This window comes from Anser anser (assembly GCF_964211835.1).
Source record: "Anser anser genome assembly, chromosome: 5".
Lineage (NCBI taxonomy): Eukaryota > Metazoa > Chordata > Aves > Anseriformes > Anatidae > Anser > Anser anser.
Window position 1 is genome coordinate 33366383 of NC_139725.1, and position 22175 is coordinate 33388557.

The window sequence follows — 22175 nt, forward strand, 5'->3', positions numbered from 1 at the left end:
GAGGGCCAGTTAGCTTTGCGGCGGTCGTGTGTCTGGGCAGTCTCAGCCAGCGGCTTCCACTGACGGGTGCTCTCGTGGTCAGTCTTGGTGCTGATGCAGGGGCTGAACTGGCCTTGGGCGCTGAGTCCCTCACCCTCAGTTTCCATGGCTCTTTCCCTTGGTGAGGACTGAGGTGCTTTAACATGAAGCCAAGAAACTTCTGATGCTGCCCGCTGCTAAGTACAGCTAACAGGCTGTGTTTCGCAGGAACATCATCCAGCATAGTGACTTGCTCTATATCTAACAGGTGGAGGGGACAGACAGTCTAAGGATAAGGCAGCTATCTAGGATTTCAGAGATCCTGAGCTCAGTTACTCTATGACAAGCTCTATTCCTCTGGCTGCCTCGAAGAAATGTTTTGAAGATGACCACGACAGAGATTGCAGGGCATTTGTGATGCAAAGTAGATAGTTACTAGCCAGAGATCTTTAATTAGGTATTGACATTAGGGAATTAAAAACTATTTAATACAAGTTGTGGTCAGCCTGGAACTAATTAGAACTCCTGTCCTAGTGTGCACCATTTCTAGTTAATATTTCTCATGACAAATAAATCTCCAGTTCTCTTAAATGAGTGGTCAGGAATGCTGGAAGAGTATTTTCAAGGCATTAGAGCTTGCAAACAAGATTTCTTCTAAAGAATGTCTTCCTTTAGGGCAGGCGTGTATAAACAGTGTTAAATGGCTATTTTATTATTACTATTAACATTAGGTGTTTTTTCCATTCATTTAGCACAGGGCAGCCTAAAAGTTGTCTATCCAAAGACAACGCAAGCTGCATTTTGTCAGAGTCTTTTGGCTGTACTGATTTTCATAAATAAGAGATTTCATAGTTCTTCCCATTAGCATAAAAAACTCTTCAGAGACAGCACAGGTCTTGGAATAAAATTCTATCATGAATTCCAGGAACTGAAGAGAGCACACGAGGACTGCATGGATGCTGTGAGCTGGCACTGCTATTGAGCTGAACATGGCTTTAGGCTGAGTGGAGCCTGCTTAGGTCCCTCAGACGTCATTTTGGCCGCTCTAACTTAATGTAACCTTGTGTCCCACTTGTAGAAGAAACTGTTCTATATCCTTGAGCAAAATCCTCTTCGGGGTTCTGACAGTGGCGTGAAACTTACTGATATTATTTTCTTTAAATCTGGTTGTTCGTATTTAATGTCCTCAAATGCTGGTAAATACGCTGTGGAAAAGCTAGCACAAATCCTAGAGATAATTATGTAAAATTGGGTACCTTACCCTAACTGCTTATAGCTCCTTCTCCAGCAGCTTAAAGATTATTATAAATTTGAGAGAATGCTAGAGGTGGTTCACTTGTCTTTCTATTTTCTTTTCCTAGAGCACACTACTGCATTTGATGCGTTGTCAAAAGAGAGGAAAATCATAGAATTTGTTAACATAAGTGTTAAATGATTAGGAAATGTCCTCCAATTTTCAGGAGTTATCTGCAGCAAGGTAATTTCATTTGCATCAATGGGATTATTTACATCAGTAATAGTTTCAGATTTTGATAAAGGCTTCAAATTACAAAAGGAAGAGGTTAGGACAAGAAGAGAGTGATTTCCCACTGTGATTACCAGTGAATGGGACAATCGTCATGAAGCATGGATGCATAACAGATCTGTTTCCTATAGCTGGAAATGCAGAAGAGAGGGCTCTTAGCACAAAAAATGACAGGAAGGAAAGAATGATAAATAGCGTGGAGGCAGCAGGAATGTGAGAGAGAGAGAGAGAGAGAGAGAGAAAGAAAGTCAGGCTGGCTGCTCTGCGTTCTCCCTGTTGCCCCACTTCCCTTCTCTCTCGGTGCTCCGAGGATGGCCAAGAGAGAAGGAAATGGGCAGTGCAGCTCAAGGCCTGGGGGACCTGGCTAGGATGCCGTGATGTGTGGTGCTTTGTAGGGCTTGTTTCTCATCCTTTTGGTATGCTTATCTGCTCATGCAGGACAGGTTATCATGGGCTGTGATATCCTTTGGAGCATCAGTGTGTGGAAAATGTCACAGTTGCTAGGATTTATCTTTAAATTCTTACATGGTATAGAATTGATTAAACCCAATCCTTGCTTTATTTATTAGTGATGCGTTTAATGGAGATACTCAACATAAAGAAGAATCTTGAAATATGCTACTGAATTTTGAGATGTCCTCTCTTTTTATTGCACCCCTCTGTGGTGTACAAGGATGAGAAGTCACCAGACATCTGCCTGTCTTGGGGTGAAAGTAATGATGAAAACTGGGAAAGAAATCTTTAACTGACAATGAGGCCTATATTTGCCAATGTTCTTCCTCAGCCTCTTGCAATATCCATATTAAGAGCTGAAAATTTAGCATATCTATTCTTATGTGCAGGAAAATGTGCAGTCATGGTTTCCACTCTCACTGGGAAATGTTAGATCAGTTTTAGCACCCCTCAGAAGAAAAAAAAAATAAAATGTTAACTCCATTTTAGCTGTGCCATTGCCATTGTCCAGAAGGCGGCAAAAGGCCGTCCTCGCTGAGTGGGCAATCTGTCCAGTTGCCAAAGAGAGCTAGCACCTGCATTTAATCTTTTCTACCCTGCTGCTTCTTGGTGCACCACAAAATGCAGCTAGGCCTTGGCCTGCTTGTGGACGATCAGCATATTAAATTAAATTCTGCTCTGCTGTTGCTTGTGTAAACTAATAAAGCCCATGAGATTGTGTCAGCTCTGGCTGAGAGTGCGATCTGATGTGCTGCTAGCATTGAGGTGACTGTGTGGCTGGGTGGGATTTCAGAACAGTCACCAAACTGTGTGCCTGAGCTACTCTGCACCTCCCGGAGATGAGGGAACCCTCCAGGTTGGCCGAGTATGGTGACTCGCTGCCTCTACAAACAGGCTGTATTGCTGGGGAATGAACTGGGGACGTGCATCTTTGCCTCCCATAGGCCGCCATGGGAATGTTTCAGGCCACAAAGCCCAGCAAAAAACTGGGTCCAGCTCCCATTTAGGTTAGGAGCAAAAGCTGATCAGGCAAGATTAGAGCCATTATACAGACACAGGAGGCAGCGTATGACCATGCATTTCAATTTAGGCTGGTAAACTCTGTTTCATTAAATCCAGAGACTGATGCTACTGATCCTCATAACTTGTTTTCATAATATTTATTATGAGCAAGCTTTATAGCACTTTATTTTTTCCACTTGCATGGCAGGGAAAGCAAGACAGAACAGGACAGTATTCTGCAAGTGAGAAAACATCAGGGAGAGTAGCTTCCTATTAGCATTGCTAATTTATGTCCCCATTAACATCCAGGCTGGGTTCACTTGTCAAATCAAGGGAATCTGAGAAATGACCCAGCATGCATAAGGCACAGCTCTATGCCTCAGCTGCTGCCCCACCTTCTCTGGGAGCTGCCTGACAGCTGAGATGAGATGCTAAGCATCTACCTTGCCAGCCCGTCTCTTCTCTACCTCTCCCTGAGCTTCTTGCTCTGGAGAACAGCAGGACGTGGTGCTTGTGGTACAGACCCCCGGCCAGTTAAAAGAATTGTGCTTTACAAAGTAGGGTTCTGCTTTTGCTGTGTCACTGGGGGGAGATAGTAGAAGAGCAAGAGGAAACTATTCTTTCTTAAATTTCCTGGATTCAGTAATCTCAGTCTGTACAGGGGAAAGACTAGGGAAAATGGGTGCCTCCACAACTCTGTAGAAAGTGGCCCGCAGAAGTTTCCACCAAGCCCAGCTGATCGCAGTGATGGTGTTTTCATCTGGCTGCTTTCTGCTTTGGACCTGCTGCATCAGGGGAACGGTCATATTCCTCACTGTACTTGCCGTTTGTGACAAAGCTTTCTCTCTGCTGGCACCGAGGCCAAGTTTGGGCCGAGAGGCTACTTTGTGCCTCCCATCCTCGAGGTGTCATCTGCCTATTCTGATCTGTTACCGTTTAGAGTTTACACAGCTGCTTGTCCTGCACCTTCCTGGGGCAGTCAGGGAGCAACAAGCAGGCGCCCACCCATCGGATCCACGCATGTCCCTCTTCTTGGAACACCCTCAAGAAGGCAGAGGAGCCCGGTGACACCGCCACTCCCCTTAACAGCAGCACCACTGGCCCCAGCACTGCCGGGGCTGTAAAGGGAGGGAGGAAGGGTGCGTGGAGGCGCTGGGTGTTTGGCTTTTTTGTACTATACTGCTGAAGGAAGAGAAAGCCACACCTGGGAGAATCAGGGCAAACAGTCTCCTTTTGGTTCTTGGCATTTCTGCACTGCTTTTGGTTCTTTGCATTTGGTTCTTTGCATTTCTGCATTGCTTCCTTCCTTTCGAAAAGGCAGTAGCATGGAATACCGGCAGTACTTGCAGATATGTGTAAACTAAGTTTGTCTATAATTGGTAGCATGGGATGAATGTTTGGAAAATATTCCTGCCTGTATTAACATTGTGATGCAATTGAACAATTGCATCAAGCACTGATCTTCTTAAATATAACATAAAAGTTATAGCCTACAGGTGATACAAATGTCAATTTTAAAATCTATGTCTCTTTAATGTGATCATCAGGAATATTCTCTGATTTAATAAATAAACAAATAAATCTTTCACAAAGTTTTTTACAGAGGTTACATCAATTTTAATTTAATCTAATTTTCAAAAGGTCATCAGATGCTATGTTTTCTTTGTAACTCACTCAGCTCCACTGTGATTCTTTGTGCGCTTTCAACTCTAATTTTAGCTTAATTACTTTTTGCAGGGAGCTTTGTATGGACAGAAAAAGGGTCAGTAGGTAGGCTGGGTTGAGGCTTGCTTAAAAGCTTCTCAATTTGCCTCATTACAGTTTCCTAAAATTGTCCAGTTGCCAAGAAAATAAAGGGAGCTGGTTTGTGTCCGGATGAATAAAACTTAAGCAACTTACATTCAGTTTGAGCTCTTACTCAGTGGGTTAAAGATCTCTGTGAAGAATGTAACAACTGATACATCAAGTATTAAATAAAACCCATATTTGAGGAAAACTCCATTCCTCATAATTGAATAAAACCTCTGAGAAATGTCACTGCTCATCCCTATTTGTCATGAGGATGCCTTTAGGGATTTGGACAAATAGCAGAAAGATCTTGTAAAGGGTGAAGTCATACACGTGCCTATGAGAGTGTGTCTCTCTGAAGGCAGTTTTATTGCAGTGTATAGCAACTGCTTAATTTCAAGACTTGCTAAAGAGTAAGTCTTAAATGAGTATATGACAGAAATAGTATTTTGATATTTGCTAGGAAGAGTTGACATTTCAAGCCCACAGGAGACAGTCTTTTACTGTTAAGAGCTAAAATAACAGCATACATAACCTTTCAAGTAACAAGCTAATTGAGCACGGCATCATCTTAGAAATACCATTTTAGGGAGACCCAGTCTTTCATAATTTTTTTTTTATATATATATATATATATGCATCTCCATTGTCAAACCTTGTATGATACTCGGTGTAGAAGACAATATATCAGATTTAGCCAGATCTGCAGCAGGATTACAGAGAGCTGTTTCAGTCTCAAAATGCTAACCAGGTCAAAGACTGAAAAATTCTTGATCTTCGTTTAAAATTAGCATGGAAGAATTTTCCTTTCCGGAAGTGTATTTGAGATATGCACCCGCGTGGCAAATATCTGCTGTACATAAAGTACTTCTAGCAAAAGTTTCAAAGATCCACAGATCCAGATCCCTGTGTTTAAAATGTACAAGGGATGCAGTAGTTGGAATAAGAGGAGCATTTGAAAAGTAGCTGCCTGGAAAATGTGTGCTTTAGATGAGCAGATGAGAATCCTGTGATTGATTGCTTGATTATGGGCAGCTAGGAGTAAGTATCAACACAGCTGATGCACAGTCTACCTAGAAGATGGAATACCTCTTTTATATTTGTGGTCTGGACACCAATTTGCTGTGTGCCTTTGGGACAAATGTCAAACTGTGTTGCCTGAACATGCCGATTGCATTGAGTTGAACTTCACTTTGTAGCAGATAAAGCACTCCATTTCCGATTCCGATGATATTACTGAGCATCAGGCAAATACCTGAGTTGAAGATTTACTTTCTGCAGGCAACTGTGCTGTGCTTTATTTGATATCTTTATTTGCTATCAAGCTGTCTGGTATTTCAGCCTCTTCTACAGGCACAGACATTATTGGAAAAATATTTAATCAAATCCCCTTCTCTTTTTGTATGCATTTTGAATGATTGCTGATTTCTGGGTTTGGAATAGCAGCCAGTGCGGTCAGTGCTACGTACCATGGCAGGGGAGCTAGCTCCTCTCTTAACACATTTAACTGCCGGTGGCATGCAAGCTGGTGGCTCGTGGCAGGGCTCAGGTTTTGTATCCTATATGTAGCTCTTTTCTGTCTTTGGCTTGAAGAACCTTTTTTTGATGCATCTTTTATAAAGTGTTGATACAAACGAAACATTAAAAAATTAGCTCTGATCACAGGTGGTTCCCAAGGAAACAGAAACAATGGCACCATTTCAAAATTTGATGGCCATATTTCAGTAAAGAGTGATAGTGTGCATCTGACTTTGATTAAATGTGGTTAACTGGATTTTTAAATAGTAGCAGTAAGAATTAGATTTATTGATTTCAGTAGTTATGTGAGGTGAGCATGTGGTCCAGTATTGACAACTGTCCTGAAGAAAACAATGGATTTTAAATTAAGGAGATTTTAAGTCCTAATTCCCTACAGTTGTTCCAATGAAACGATCTGATTTCATTAGGACAGCTTTCGTTGGTAAGGATTTGTAACTGTGTCTAAGAGATCTATGGTTGAAAAAGTATCCTCAGGTAGAAATGTCGGTTTTCACCACACAAACTTAGTTTATAATTCAGTTTGATGTTGAACTTCCATAGATTCTGATGAAATTTCACATGAGCCGGCAGAAAAACAACTGTCTTCCTGTCTCTGGAGCACAGGCTCTCTGCAAGGTATTCGGGTGAGATGTTTGCTCTCCGTGCCCGTTGACAACTTAAATGGTTCATGGATGAAGTTTTAGGAGTTATGACTTAATGCAGGGTGATATTAGTGTAAAAGAGGAACACTTTTGCATGGAAAACAGTATCAGTATGTTATTAAAGATCCATTAAGTTTCTTAGCGCAATGAGACAACTGAAACTGCATCATCTCTGCTTTAGAGACAAATTCCCACTACAATGAGGACCAGGGGGATAGCAATAGCATCAATTGCACAAATTCTTTGCAATTTAACACACTTTTAAAAAAAGGCTAATGTTCAGTATAGGAAATCACTCTATAATGATGTTGGACAATCTGGATGTACCTTACACTAATAATCATGTATTTTTGAGAGCTACATTTTCGAGTAATTTCCAGTTAGTGGATGGTTTCAGTTGTCTCCTCAGAGCTCATAATTACATACTTCATATGCAGATGCCACTGTACAGCAAAAGTAAATGTAAAATGTATGCATTAAATGAAAAAAGGTGAGAGGCTTATTTAGAAAGATGGATTAAATTTTCAGCTTGTCTCCTATTTACTGAGAATCATGATGTGCTTTTCATCTGTAGGTGTCCTCATATCTGTGAAGCACATTTAAGACATTTAATGAAAATGCACCTAAAGTTACTGGTTGGATATAGCCAGATTTCAAACCTGAACCACAGAAGTTGATTTAGATGCCAAAGGTTTATGTCCCTCTGCTATGTATGACTTTAATATGGATTTCCAAGTCATTTGGGGCTCTGGTGTATACTTGTCACAGGATGGTGCTCTTTTCTTTTACCTTCAATTTTTTCCCCAAACTTAGCATTGTTTCTCCATGTGCACTAGGCAGAGAGAACTTGTCTGGGGGTGAATGAGGTACCTGTGGTGCCTGGTACCCTGCCTGTTCCCAGCTGCTTAAATGGCCTCTTGGTATATGCTGCACAGCCTAGTTTGCAGCCTCCTGGCCCCGTCTTCCCTCACATCATCCCTACACCTCTGCAGCTTAGGGCTGTTACCAGTGTTTTCCATCATGTCAGCAGCAGGCACAGCATTCAGGGCTAGGACTTTTGTATCTCAGAGGTGGTGAACCTAGTGCTGCTGTCACCTTGGCTTCCTTTCTTGGGTGCTGTGGCCATAGCTCTGTCACGCTCTCAGGTGGACAAACAAGGAAACCGACTCAGGAAACTTCACGGCCTACAGCATATGTGGCTCACGAGCAGTTGCATGCTGCAGGTTTCTGGGACCTCTCATGTGGATTCAAGATCTTACTTTTGTAAAGCCTGCAAGCTGCTGGTGCTCAAAGCCCTCAGGGATCCTCCTCTAACTTCAGGGCCCAGATTCCTGGTTTGTGGGTTCAAATGCCAGCTTTGATTTGAAACTGAGAAAGGGGGTAAGAAAATAGCTGAAAGATTGAGATGATATTTCCCACATTCATAAAGGGATACATTTTAAGCCCACGAAGATGGAAATCTGTTCTGTGTTTCTAGTACATTTTTCAGTGCCTATTGACACTGAAGTGATCTTTTAAACCTATCGTCATTTATACTTACTATAGTCCTCTTTTTCAGACTCTTCTTTGCGACTGTTACCATAATCTGACTTTACTGTTGGATGGATGTAGTTGTTCACCTCGTGTGTACCACAGTAATTCATTAAAAGAAATTGAAGTTTGTTTAGATCTCTAAACAGATTTTCCCTGTCCTTTCCATCATGGTACTATATTCTTTTATGCCTATTTTGAGTGTGATTAAAAGTGATGATTTTTTTGGTGTGTGTGTGACCAATACACTAATACACCTAACTGTCAGTGCTCTGAACTGTCCAGAAGGGGAATCTAGAGGGGCAAAGGGAGAGTGTTGTCAAGGGACCATTCCCAGCAGTATTGATTGGCTTAACACTAACCCTTTCAGACTATCTTTACTCTCCTCAGAAAGAAAAAAGAAACAGTGCCAGCTCTTTGCATGTTTGGTGTGAAGAATTTAAGAGCTTTTTTTTTTTTAATAGAGCATAAACTCATGCTTATCCCCTGGTAAAATTTCTCAACAGCATCTCAGTATCTTTACTGTCACACGCTTAATTTTGCCTATGAACTAACAAAAACATAGAAGGTTATTTTTTTTTGTACCTGTGCACTTGAATGTTAACTACTTTTTAAGTTATGCTGATTAGTAATATATTGAATAAGGATGAAAGCTTTCCCCTTCCTCTCTCAGGGCTGTCCTCTCTGTCCTTTCTCTCCTCCCATATTTTTTTGAATAGCATCTCAGTCATTTCCTCTTGTTCCATTAGTTGGAGTGATTTTATTTTTCATCAAATATTTTATTCAGTTGGGAATATGGCTTAGTTTTCCATAAATTTTAGCTCAACTCGCTAATTATCTTTGATCTAAAAAGGCAGATTAAAAAAAACCAAAGGTATTAATAAATAAATAAATAAATAAAATAAAATAATGATAATAATAATAAAGAATTAAGCTGGATAGGGTGGGAAAAGAAAGAATTGCTGGAGGTGGTGGTGTTGTCTCTCCCAGCTTTTGAAGTATTGCAGACCTGAGTTCAAATCCTATATTTGCCTCTGAAAGAATGATTCTGTTTCTCTCAGGAGTGTTGCCACATTACATTGTGCAAAACATTTGACTTCTGTTTCTCTCATTATTTCTCTAATGTTAAGGGGAGGAAATAAGCTGTCTCCTCCTCACAGGTTCTTTGGCTGTTGCTGAAGATAATACAAAGTACACAAATTGTTAAGGGATTCCCCAAATCAAAGCCAAACACTTTGTATCTAGTTGTACAAAATGTTTTATTCTTCTTAAACAAATAAAAGTTTAATTTCAGAATCAATGTTTTCTCTGAAGAGAAGTGAGAAAGAGGGGAGTGATATTCTTTTGACCAAAGTTAGTTCACCCTTAGAGCCACCACCCCGTGTATGTCTGTGTTACTGCTCTCCACCAACTTTTGGGACTGTGCTGGTGCTCTCTTTTTGAGTCTCAATGATGACTAGGAAACCTCAGAGTTGGAGCCTTCCATAAGGATGGCTAGCCCTTGGCACCAAACTTCTGCAGTCTGGGAAAATACAGATAGGTGCATCTGAATGCTGTAGCAATGAAAAGCCCTGGACTACCAGAAGGGTGCATTTATGGACTTGTTACACCTGAGAATCCAGTTGCAAGAAAGACGTTCTTTGCCAGGAAAGTTCTTTCACATGCTGCTGTTTTGTTAGGCTCCAGTTGTATTAGAAGCATATCTGTCACAAGTGAATCTTTTAGATGTAAAGTAGGCTGCCCCGATTGCAAAAACAGGTTTTCCAGGGAGGTACCCAGTATTTCTTGATGCAGGTAAAACAGGAAGTATCACAAGTAGAACATTTCGGATAGTATTTTTACTTCTAAGTGAAAAAGTACATAAAAATAAAATTATTGTATTTGCAAAGATTAATGAAAGTCATCGGAACTGTCACAAATGTTTCATTTAGGATTTGGATGTATAAACTGTTTAGGCTCTTAAAACATCCAGGCATTTCTTAAACAGCGAGCCTAATGATTTGAGGAAGTTACTGTGTTGTTGTTGCTCAACAATGAGAAATTAAGAGAAAGCTGGAGCCAGCAGAGAGGAAAAGAAAAAGCAGTAATTTTTTCTTCCTTTCTGGACAAGAGTGAGTTGAATTCAGCTGAAGTATAATCATCTGTCATATGCTAAACATTCAGAACATGTGGTTATAATTTTGCTATTAATTGGAAAATGACCAAGAAATAAATGACCAGATCACCTTTCTCACCTAAAAACAATGCCTATAAACTTTGCACTCATTTCTGTCTAATAATAATAATAAACAGTTAAAAAAAAAAAAAAGCAACCCAAAATATTTATTCCAACATAATTTTTACTCCCTTTTAGAAAACTCTAAAAGGCTAAGTATTTGACAGGAACTTTCCTGTTATTATTGCTTTTGCACGGGGTGCATGGCAGTAAGGGTGAGCTGGAGTCTGATGCCCAAACCAAATTACAGATGGATTCTGGAAGTCACTATTTCTGCATTCTCTTACGGTCCTTTTGTCAGCTGTTACTTGAGCTGGGAAACGTTGCTTATGAACTGTGTGATTTTGTGCATGTCTGTATAAATGTGTTAAAAGATTGTACCCACCTTAAATCTTTGAATACTGCAAAGCTTCTAAGATGTGTGATGCTCAATAATTTCAAAGAATATAGTTCTATAGTACACTGTCGTTACGTGGGTTATTTGGTGTACTCCTGCAAGAGAACTTCTTCCCTTCTGCCTCTACTGATGTGAAACAAAACAACTGACAGTCTAATTGCTTCCCTTTAGTTCCCACAAATGCCACTCACAAGGAAAAATAAGGCAGATCTGGTACATCTGTGGTGTGATTTCTTGTCAGCTGTAGAGAAATTGCATCAGAAAGAAAATTGGCCTTTGGAAATCGGGGGCATAAGGAGCAAAAGTTGCAATGGAGAAACTTCTAGTATAACCTTAATTTGCTTTCTTTGATTTATTTACTGGCAAACCCATATGCAGACACACACACAACCACCATCACCAACAGCCTGAGACTAAAGTAGGTACCAGGAGTTCAAAGCTCTGGAGCTCAGTTCTAAGTGGTAGGTGAGATTTGGATGTGTTACTGCAAGAGCTGCTGCAAACAATGTGAGACTATAATGTGAGAAAAGAAAAGCTTACAGATGTAGAAGCTGTAGAAAGAGCTGAGGAGGAAATATGGCCACTTGTTGAAGCCAGGTTTTGAGGACCGTGCAATTGTTAGATTTACAGGGACAGAAACCAAATACCAAAGTCAGCTTCAGAACAGAGGCCTTTGATATGAATAAACATATACAGTAAGAACAGTCCTTACAAAATGAGATGCCATCCATCTTAAACATGCATTCAAACACCTTGTTAAAGGAAGTGTTCATCTGCAACAACAGGGGACCTGCTTTTGGTAAATTGAATAAGGCCATAGACATAATTTCTGTGGACAGCGCTTTCCATTTTTGACTGTACTCGTCTTCAGGCTTTCACTGTGGAGCAGTGTCTAATGGACTAAATAACTAAGGAGAGTTTGGCCTTTGTGAATTTGATAAAGGTGTTTAATAAATGGTGCTGAATAACAGTTTGTTGTTTTTAAATGGCCTTCAGTATGGTATACTTGAGAATCTTCTCACTTTATTACCTATACTTTATCTCAAACACTGTCCTTTGTATGTGGCAAGGTCATCAAGAAGTTATGGGTTTTGAATGCCGGGCATTTGTGACTGGAATGCTGAAGAAGCTTATTATCCCAAGCATTTAAAGGAGCACTTAACCCAGGGCATTATACCATTGAGAGGAAATATTGTTTAGGCAGTTAAATAGAGTTTCTGAGGGAATTTCCCAACCATTACTGCTTCTCCTCGCATTTGAGGACTTAGAAGACAGCATTGTCTTTGCCTATTAATGGCCAAGCTTCCCACCTGGCCTACCTACACTAGCCAGATTTTTAAGATAAAGCTATTGTTTGTGGTTCCTCTACATTAACGACAGTCTGTTGCTTCCCACTAATCAGATGGTCATCTTTACCAAGTATCATAAGTGCACGTCTGTAAATACAGTGAAAAGAATTTTACAGTACAGACTCTTATAATGCTTTCGGGTATGCAGAAAGTTGTTTTTTAACCAATGCAGGAGGAGCAAGCTTTGCTTTATGAGAAAAGTCAAAGGGGGCAGGGGGGACAGTATGTGGCTCTGCATTCTTCTGGGCTTCTAAAGAGAAGATAGTAACTCTATTACAAAGTCAGGATTATGCAAATTTGAAAAATAATTTTTGTAGGCTATAGCTGGAATCTATGCCAAAGCATGTCTTGTGCAAGGCATCTTGCTCTCTGAGGAGATAGACCTGTTGAGTATTTGACTCTTGGCCAAATGGTTTCTTGCTTTACATTCACAGCTTTTGAGAAAGACTGTGATTGATTATTCTGTGCAAAGCAAAAACAAGCCTTAACACACATTTCCTACAATATTATCTGAAAATGAAGTTGAATAGAAAATCATGAAAAAAAACAGAAGTTACAACAGAAGTTGGCCTTATGGCCAGCTACATATTCTTTTTGACACTTAAGTCTTTTCCTGGCATGATAGAAAATTCTGGAATTTTATTGAGTTTGAGCATCTCATTTTGGTAAAATAGGCATGTAAAGTATAAACATATGTTGTTATGTTTGCCAGTCACTTGAAATATAAAAGTAATTACAGGTGTCATAATTCAGGAAAGACGCCAGGTTGTTTGTAGTGACTTACTGTAGGAATATGTAATGATAATCTGTCCTAATAGCCAATTTTCCATACATTTTCAGGTTTCTCCATTGGTTTAGGAAAGATATACAGACAATGTCATTGTCTTTGAAAGCTGAAGGCCTGCAGTGTGGAGGATGACAGTGGTCAGTGACTGCAGCTCACCTGGAGAATGTTGGCAATTACAGAATAGTCATGGAGAAGGTGGGTGCCTGAAAGTTTCTACTGAATGAATTGTGTATGTAGCCAAAGACAGATGCATCAACTGTCAGTCATTTATATTCCATCCCAATCTTCATTTTTACATTTATTTTAAATAAACCATCTCTTTTTTTATGCATAATTGAACTCAAGAATCGGGATCCACAAGCAATAATACATGATCAGATAGGGCAGTTTCTTCCAAGCGAGAAACAGGTCCTTGAGGGGGACTCATAGGCTTTGGTAGAGTTTTAATAACACCAAAGTATAAAGTTGAGCAAAAGAGTTAGGATTTTGATCTTGAAACTGAGCGACTAGCTCCTTCTTAACAGCATCAGCATAGAGTCACGGGATACAGCTTGTAGTTTACTAGAGACTGCTGCTAAGTGTTGCTCCTCATTGAAGGGAACATGGGTGTTCTCAGCAGCCATAAAAACAGCTATTCTACATTGGTCTGGAGATCTGTGTCATTCAGTCCAATGTCAATGAAATACTGACAGCTCTGTGACAACCAACTACCAGAAATCTTGTATAATTCAAGTGTTGTGCATACAAACGTGATGGGCTATACCACATCTGTCATGGATGTACCTGGCCTTCATTTATGCAGCCTGGATTTTTTTTTCCTACCTCACTTAGCACAGCGTTGCTTAGTGGCTGCCTGGCCGCTTTTACCTCTTTAAATCAACGTATTTCAGTGTACTTGTGTACTGAACAGAATGCGGACAGATAGAATGACAGCAGCTGTTATTGTTTTTGGTTGCATTCCTTAGCTTGAATTTATCATTCTACCTTGCATCATTTATTCATGTTTATTTCTTTAATCTGTTTCTCTATATGTACTATTAAGTTGGAATAGTTCAGTGTTCAAAACAGGAACTTCTCTCTGTGTCATGGTTTGTCCTGAACTTCCTAAGTTCTCAAGCTTTTAACCCAAAATTTTTGTCTAATTTTGTTAGATGCTTAGTCAGAGTTGCAGGTGCCACTGTATTGGGATGGGATCATCAAAGGCTTCGTGTAAATCACCACAGTGTTTGTTGGTGCAGCAATGTCCGCTAGTATCATCTGAAGACATTAGACTGCGTTCTGTAAAATGCTTATTCCAGAGTGGGCTTTAATTTACAAAAATAATGACTAACCATCTGTGAAGAAGGAATGATGTCATGATGAAAATGTAAAACTGGCTCCAAAATTGCTTCTAGCTAGAAATTAGGTGTCCTGCTCCAAATAAAGACCAGTGGGAATCTTTTAGACCACTATGACAATAGCAGGGCTTTTGCCTAAATTTCTTTCTGTGGCACATAATGAAGACTTAAGAAAAATATCTTATGCTTGTCAAATGTTTTGAGTTCCCTCAGTGGAAAGCAGCAGATATTAGATAAATGATAGAATGTTACTTTGTTTGTAATTGAGAGTGTAAGAATTTGTTTAAAATATTTCAAATGAAAAAGTGAGGAATGGTGAAGAGGTTAGGAAATAAGTATCCAAATGAATGAATGATAAAAGCTTAAGTAGAAAAGGAGATGGAGGGTAAATAGATAAATTTTTGAAAATCCAGAAGGAAAGAAGTAAGAAAAAGCTGTCTGTATAACAGGTAACACAGAAGAAGTCTAGGGCTCCTCAACACTATGTTTTATATATATATATATAATATATAAATACAAATACAAATAAATGGGAGAGAGACTGTATATTACAAAATTTGGGGTGGGGGTGGGGGGGGAGGGAACAGGGGAAAAAAATTAGTAGGGAACTGAACTGAGTGGGTTTCCTGTTATTTGCTATGCAAACCAACTTAGCATCACTTTTTAAGCTGTCTTAAGAGGAATTCTGAGTGCAGAAGAATAACCTAGAAACTGCTTGGTTAGCCTGCAAGAAGGTCTTTGATTCAGTCCCAAACTCGTGGAGATGAAAAGCATTGAAAATATATTTCATTGCAAATAGAATCACTTTTTTTATTTTTTAGCTTTAAATTTGGTCAAGTAAAAGATGCATCTCACCTTATTATCAACCTTGTCACCTTTATATCCAGCTTCTGAAACACAACATTTTTTGTGTCCTGCCATTGTGCACTATCTGAAAAGAAGTCAGACTGTGTAAAACATCAACCCTCTCTTCTATATTTATATGGTTCTTCAGGATTTCCTTTGATCTGTGTAGTCATAAGCTGAAACTAAGTAGAGATACTTTTCATTGTAAAACTTCAGGAAGAAAATTGTAAGGCATTGCTTTTTCTGGGCTTATGAACCTCTTTCTGAAATGGAAGAACAAAAGTACTGCAAGCATCAGTTCTTTGAATTAGAAACAACATGAAGAGTAGATCTGATTGCCAGTGTCGTGGGACTTGCCCAAGACTTTGACAAGCTGAAGCAGTTCTGTGATCATCAAGCCTCTTGTTACTTTGAAGATGTTTCATGTGGCAATATTTTGAGTGCTAAAGATTTGGGCATTCCAAAGTCAAGGGTAAAGACTACCAATCTATACTCACTGACACCAATTCATAAGACTGTGATAATAATTAAATAATAAGATAGAGGAAGAAGGGGAAAAAAACAACAAAATTAAAAAAAAAATCATAAGAGGTTCAGTGAATTAAAAATAAACAAGACCAAAAAAATGGCAGCAGCTGGGTTGTATGGGAATCCCTTAATTGTGGTGTAGACCATTTCAAACTCGTTTCATGCTAACTGGTTCAATAGTTTCCATTATGTTACAAGACATTCTGAGCTAATTAACTAAAAGCATGTTAAATGAAATAGGAAAGATTGGGCCAGATAAATCCTTAGCAAATGTCTCCCTCTTAGGATTGCACTTTTTCTTCTTTTCAAAAATAGTATCAGGATTGCCTCTTTCATCTGCCCTCTATAAAATATGGTATTTTACATGTCAACAGGATAAGATCTGGTCTGCTAGCATTAACTGTGTTTAGATTAATCTTGCATAGTGGTATTAGGAGATTTAGTGTTTCTATCAGTTAGAAATGAAAACCATCTTAAAATATTGCAAATGCATTTTATTCACTGTTGCGTATCTGCTCATATAGCCTAGATACTTAGCTGACCCCAAGGAAGTCTGGTGAAGCCAAGACCACAGACAACAAGATTCAAGACCATCTCTGCAAGGGATTAATTCTCAGTATAGGTGAAAGCATTTTCATGACCATACTAATCTGTGAAGGTCATTAAAAAACACTGCATTTTAATGGGACTGCTTCTGTAAATAGTCATTTGCTTGTCTAGGTGTCTAAATGCCTTTAAAACTTGGATGCTTATCTCTCTGTGCTTCAGGTTCCCCTTCTAAGGGGCAAGAAAGAACAGTGCATTTTCCTACCCCTCATGTTTAAATGCCAAAGTTCTTGAGGACTACGAATATATCTTCCTATTGTCAGAACTAGGAGGAAGAGAAACAGAGGAAATAAAAGCTTTTGAAAGACCCCAGCCAAGAAATGAGATCTTTAAAAATGCACGTTTTCGTGTTTATGCAATGGACTCTATAATATCATTAGAAGGTGACTAATGAGCAGTCTGAGTAGCAGCTATTGTTACGATAGCTGCTTAATGTAATAACAGCTGCATTAACAAAGTCTGGAGGGAAAAGCTTGTAAGGACCTAGAGGGATGTGTGTGTGTCGCCAAAGCTGCTGCAGCAACTGGTTTGAGGCAGGATGTTCAAGAGATCTCCAGGAGCCACCTCAAAGGCACCCTCAAAATAAATAAATAAATAAATAAATAGTACCAGGTCAGCATCACTGCTAGGCCTTTTGCTGTAGCTCCAGGGGTAGGAGTTGCAAGGAGCTGGCAAGGGCTAAGTAGGCCCTGCCCTTACTATTTTCTGCTAGGCTGTATGCTGATCCTCAGCAAAGGAGGCAGTGAATACAGATGATCTGCCACATCTGTTTCCTGGCTCAACAATGCACATAATGGCATGGCTGATTGAGTTGATTGACTGGCTGAGATTGAGTGTGTACGACTCAGTTACAAGTACTGAGCCACACACCTAAGAGTGAAGTGGCCTGTTGCCTCCTCACAGCCCAGAAATGAAATATCAGAACAATTTCTGTGGGAATTCAGGCACGGTAGTGGTTGACCATTATTTAAAAAAAATACTAATAAAAAATAAATAAATCAGTGTAAGCCTTGATTTCTTAGAACAGTGTGCAATTACAAACCACTTTGCCACATGACCAGCTCAAAGCATCAAGTTTATGAAATTCTTTCTCTCTCTTCCTGTCCTTTTTACTTCCATCAGTGGAAAGCCCTTTTCTGTCTTTTGGTCTCAGATCAGCAGATGGAAGCAAGAACGTTTTTCTCCTTGGATATAAGGATGAGTCGCGCTCATTGTTATGTATTTTTTTCTATTCATGAGAAGCAGACAGGCAGGCATACTTCTAATGGAGAGGTAGAGAGAGCAGAGGCTGTTTCTGTCATTTGTCTCCAAGCTGGACTTGCAGGCACTTAGGACATCAGCCTTATGTGGTACAGTGAACCCAGGCACACAACTACTGTACATCTGTACTACTGCTGGTACTTTGCTATTGATGTTCTCACTGAGAAAATCTGAACTAATAGATATCATTTTGATCAGCAGTTTACTTTTTTTTAACTGTTGTTTTTTTTTTTTAATATGTAATAAAATCCATTAGTCAACAAGAACAACTTTTCAGCTTTTCAGTATAGGAGCCGAAAGTGTCTTTAGACCTAAAGGAATAGATTGAGACTAAAAACATGAGCTTTAATAAGACATCTAGGGGATTTAAAGTCTGTGTTAACACTCTCCTGAAGGATAAGGGACTGATGTAAGTTTTTGGTGGAAATAATGTAAAATAAATGAAACATAGTGCTATACCTTGAAGAGCATTGAAAGGAAATACTGATTCCTCTAGCATAGCATTTATTTTTCAGGTGTTTATTTTTATTGCCTTCAAGTATAAATATTGAACATATGAATTGAAGTATAATCTTAAATTTATTTTTTAGATTGGCAAACATCAGCTTGAATAAATGTTATTCTCTCTTTAAAAATCAATTATTGAAATTTAACAGAACTAGAATTTGAATGCAGAATATTAATCTATTTTTAAAAATAAAACCAATTTCCCATATTTCCCATTAATCTTTAATTTAACTTACCTGTCTAAGAATGCATTATGTCATGAACTTTAGTGCCCACAAGATCCTTTTTTTTTTTTTTTTTTTTTCTAATTTTAGGATTAACTTAAAGAATGTTTTTAGCATACTGTGAGAGAAGCATAAATGATGTTTAAGCCAGCACAGTGTTAACATTTACCAGCCTGGAATGTAGTTGAAAGGAATGACACTTACCTGCTTAAGTAATAACATATGGATTCAATTCAAGAATACACAAAGCTGGAACAATAGATAAGATAAGAGGGTTGGAATGTTGGAAATATGCAACCCCCCCTTCCAATAAATTATTAACATGGGAAGGTGATGACACTACATCATCTGCAACTGTCAGAGATGTACGTGAAATACTTGAAGAGTAATAGGACTGGTTATAGAAATGACTGACTGAATAATAGTGTACACTTGCATGAAATTCTGTGACTATATCATGGGGAAAAAATGTAATAAGAATTCTCTTTGAATTCATTTAATCTGCATAATCCACATTGTCAGCCAATAAAATCACTTGGGCAGTGTTGCTAATCAAATGCCAATTTTGTTTATAGTCACTATAGCCACTGTCTGCTTGTTTAAATGGTTTTACAGAAGGTCTTGACTGTTTCTTTAAAAACCAAACAAACAAAAACCCACATAACTAGCAGTTAGCATTAAAGTCTTTCCATTGTTCCTCATCTTCATTTTTCTTAAAAACAATACAAAACAAAAAAAATACAACCATAAGTGTTGCAACTAAGTTATGCTCATCCAACAGGATGAAAATACATCTTAATTACTGAGAAGTATTTCAGTACCTTTTAAACTGCAGAGTATAAAGATAACCATCTTCAGGGATGCACCTCAACATCTGCATGTATGTAAAGCTGACAAATTGAAGTCTTTAACTCTGACACTCTTTTGGTAAATGAGGAAATATGATGTATTTTCTGCTTCAAGGTCAAACGATAGCTTATCTACTGCTTACTTTGCATATATGTCCTAGGCAGTAAGTTGGAAGTAGTTATTCATTCTCATTTTTCATTAATTTGTTGATGGTGTTGAATCTTCCACAGATAGAATTAATATTTATCAGTATAAACAATAATTCATTAACAATATTAATACCATTTAATTGCAGCATATTCTTTATGTTTTTATATGTTCTTAATTAATTTTTCTTGCTGTTATGAGAACACTCAAGGAGATAGTGTGTTATTCTATTTTAGATGTGTGCTGATAAATCAGCACAAATATTTTTACACAGGAAAGAGCAAGTGCCTTCTTTCCTCCCATATCAGTCTCATGATGTTGCTTCAAGAGCAGATGGTCCAGCCACTGCCATGGTAGATGAGCTGTGATTTAAATCCAGGGCCTCAGAAAGAACCGGTGTGTCATTCAGGTGGTCTGAGAGCCTAAGGTGCTATTGAAAAAAGAGCATTTTTGCATCCGCAAGCTCTTAGTATGTTTTGGTCATATATATGTCAGATGCCGATGGGCTCATTAATTCTAATTGTATACACCAGGCAATTCAGAAAGTGCAATTTCCTGGCATTGTTATATGGCTAAGAAACTGACTCACAGAGTGGCCTTTTTCTTCATTGGTTTTCTTGTGTGACACACTCCCATGACTGTGGAACTGTCTCGGCTGACTTTCTGCTGTTTTGCCTTCATGGTTACAAGCTTTATGTCTTGAGCAAATGCCAGGAGCTCCAGGTTCTCCAAGTCATTTTTGGATTACTGTTTTTCCTCATCTGTCTCCTTAGGTACCTGCAAGTCCCCAAGGGCTCTTGACATCCATTTCTAGCAGCACAGGCACTCTTGTTTCAGATTTCCATTGAACGAAATGTCAGCGCATGACAAACCATGCTTTGCGGGTGCCATGCTCCGATTTAGCAGTGCTGAATATGGATTCTGTCTTTTTTCATTAGTAGGTGCTTTATTATTTTGATGCCGCTTTCTACCGACCTGTTGTACTGGAAATAATGGGGAGCTGTAGTGACATGCCTCATACGTACTTCACTGCAAATTGCTGCAACTCATATTCATTAAAGGTGTCTTGTTGTCAGACATTACTAATGCAGGTACTGTAAAATACGGCAAGGATGGTACTGACGTGCACAAATGACTATTTAGGTATGTTATATTCTATGTGGGAATGAATTTGACAGTCTGGGACACAAGTAAGTTGGTTTTCTCCCAGCCAGCAGTGGCAAAACTCTGCATGCTTTGCTCTGGGGGTATCTATTTATTATTCCCCCCCCCCCCCCCGTTTTTGCCACCCATGTCTTTACCTATACTTCTGGCATGTGGAACAACCTCCAACAATTTCCTCAAACTTGCTGATGATTTGAAGCTGTTGTAAAATATCATTGGTCTTCCTCTTAGATTTTAAATCCCTAAATGATTCTGTGCTTTTAAATATTTTTATATTATGATATATTTATATTATGATGTGTCCTTTTAAATATTTTTTCTCTAATGTCAGAGGATTTCTGATGCAGTGAAACAAAATCCTATTTAACAATTAAATTTAACTCCTTATTACCTATTATTATTTCAAGGTAAAGCCACTCCATTAGCTGTTACCGTTTGGAGCAACTAGCATTATCTGTGGCAGTGGCCACAGCTACTTTATGCAGGGTTTTGCCCTCAGTAATATCACCAGAAATCAAAGTTCACATTCAGTCTGATACCAGATAGATAATATTTTTTTTGAAGAGCTTGTGTGTATAACATATAAAATTTAGTTCTGGATATTTTTGCGTCATTGTTTTTTTATCAAGTATTCCAAAGAGCATGTGTGTAACTATCATCACATCTCATTTAGCTTTTATGCAACATTGAAATCATATATTTGAAACTAAAATATTTTTTTAGTCTTTTTGTTTGTGGGAAAGGTTAGGGTGAGAATTGCCAGGTCCCTAAGGCTGTAAGGAGTTTTATGATCGGTTTCAGCTCACACAGTTCTTCCATGCATGAAGATGTGAAGTTTTAATGGCTGTGGAGAAAAGCCAAAGCTTCTTTCTTTATTTATGTACACTAACACCCAATTTCTTTTACATGACTGCTCTCCAAGTCTGACTATACAACTCTGAAATAATTACCAATATTCTCAGTAGAATCATCCGAGGACAACTTAATTATGCTCTTAGATATTGTATCTCTAGGCTGGGCCATCTTTGATTAATGCCTTAAGTTTTCCAGATGTTTCTGTAACAGCTAAAGCCTATGTCTGTTAGACAGTTTTGTAGAATAGCATTCAGGATGCTGAGGCAGGTTGACTGATCACACATTTCTTTACATACCTCATGTTTCACATGAGTCTGTACTCCTTTATCTTCGTGTGGCTAGTCTAGATCATATTGCCACATTGGCTTTGTTTTGCAGGATTTTATTTCCATCATAAGGAATTTGCATGGTATTTGTTTAGCTTTTGCCCTACAGCTTGTTTTCCATGCAAGATTTCTGAAGTCTCTGCATTTTTCTCATATTTTTCCTTGATCAAAATGTCACAATACAGACTTTTGTACCATATATACTTTCTGAAACGTGCTGTATCTTTCGTTGAAGTGCCTTTGGTATCAAATACAGCCCAAATGAGAACAGTATCTCCCAAA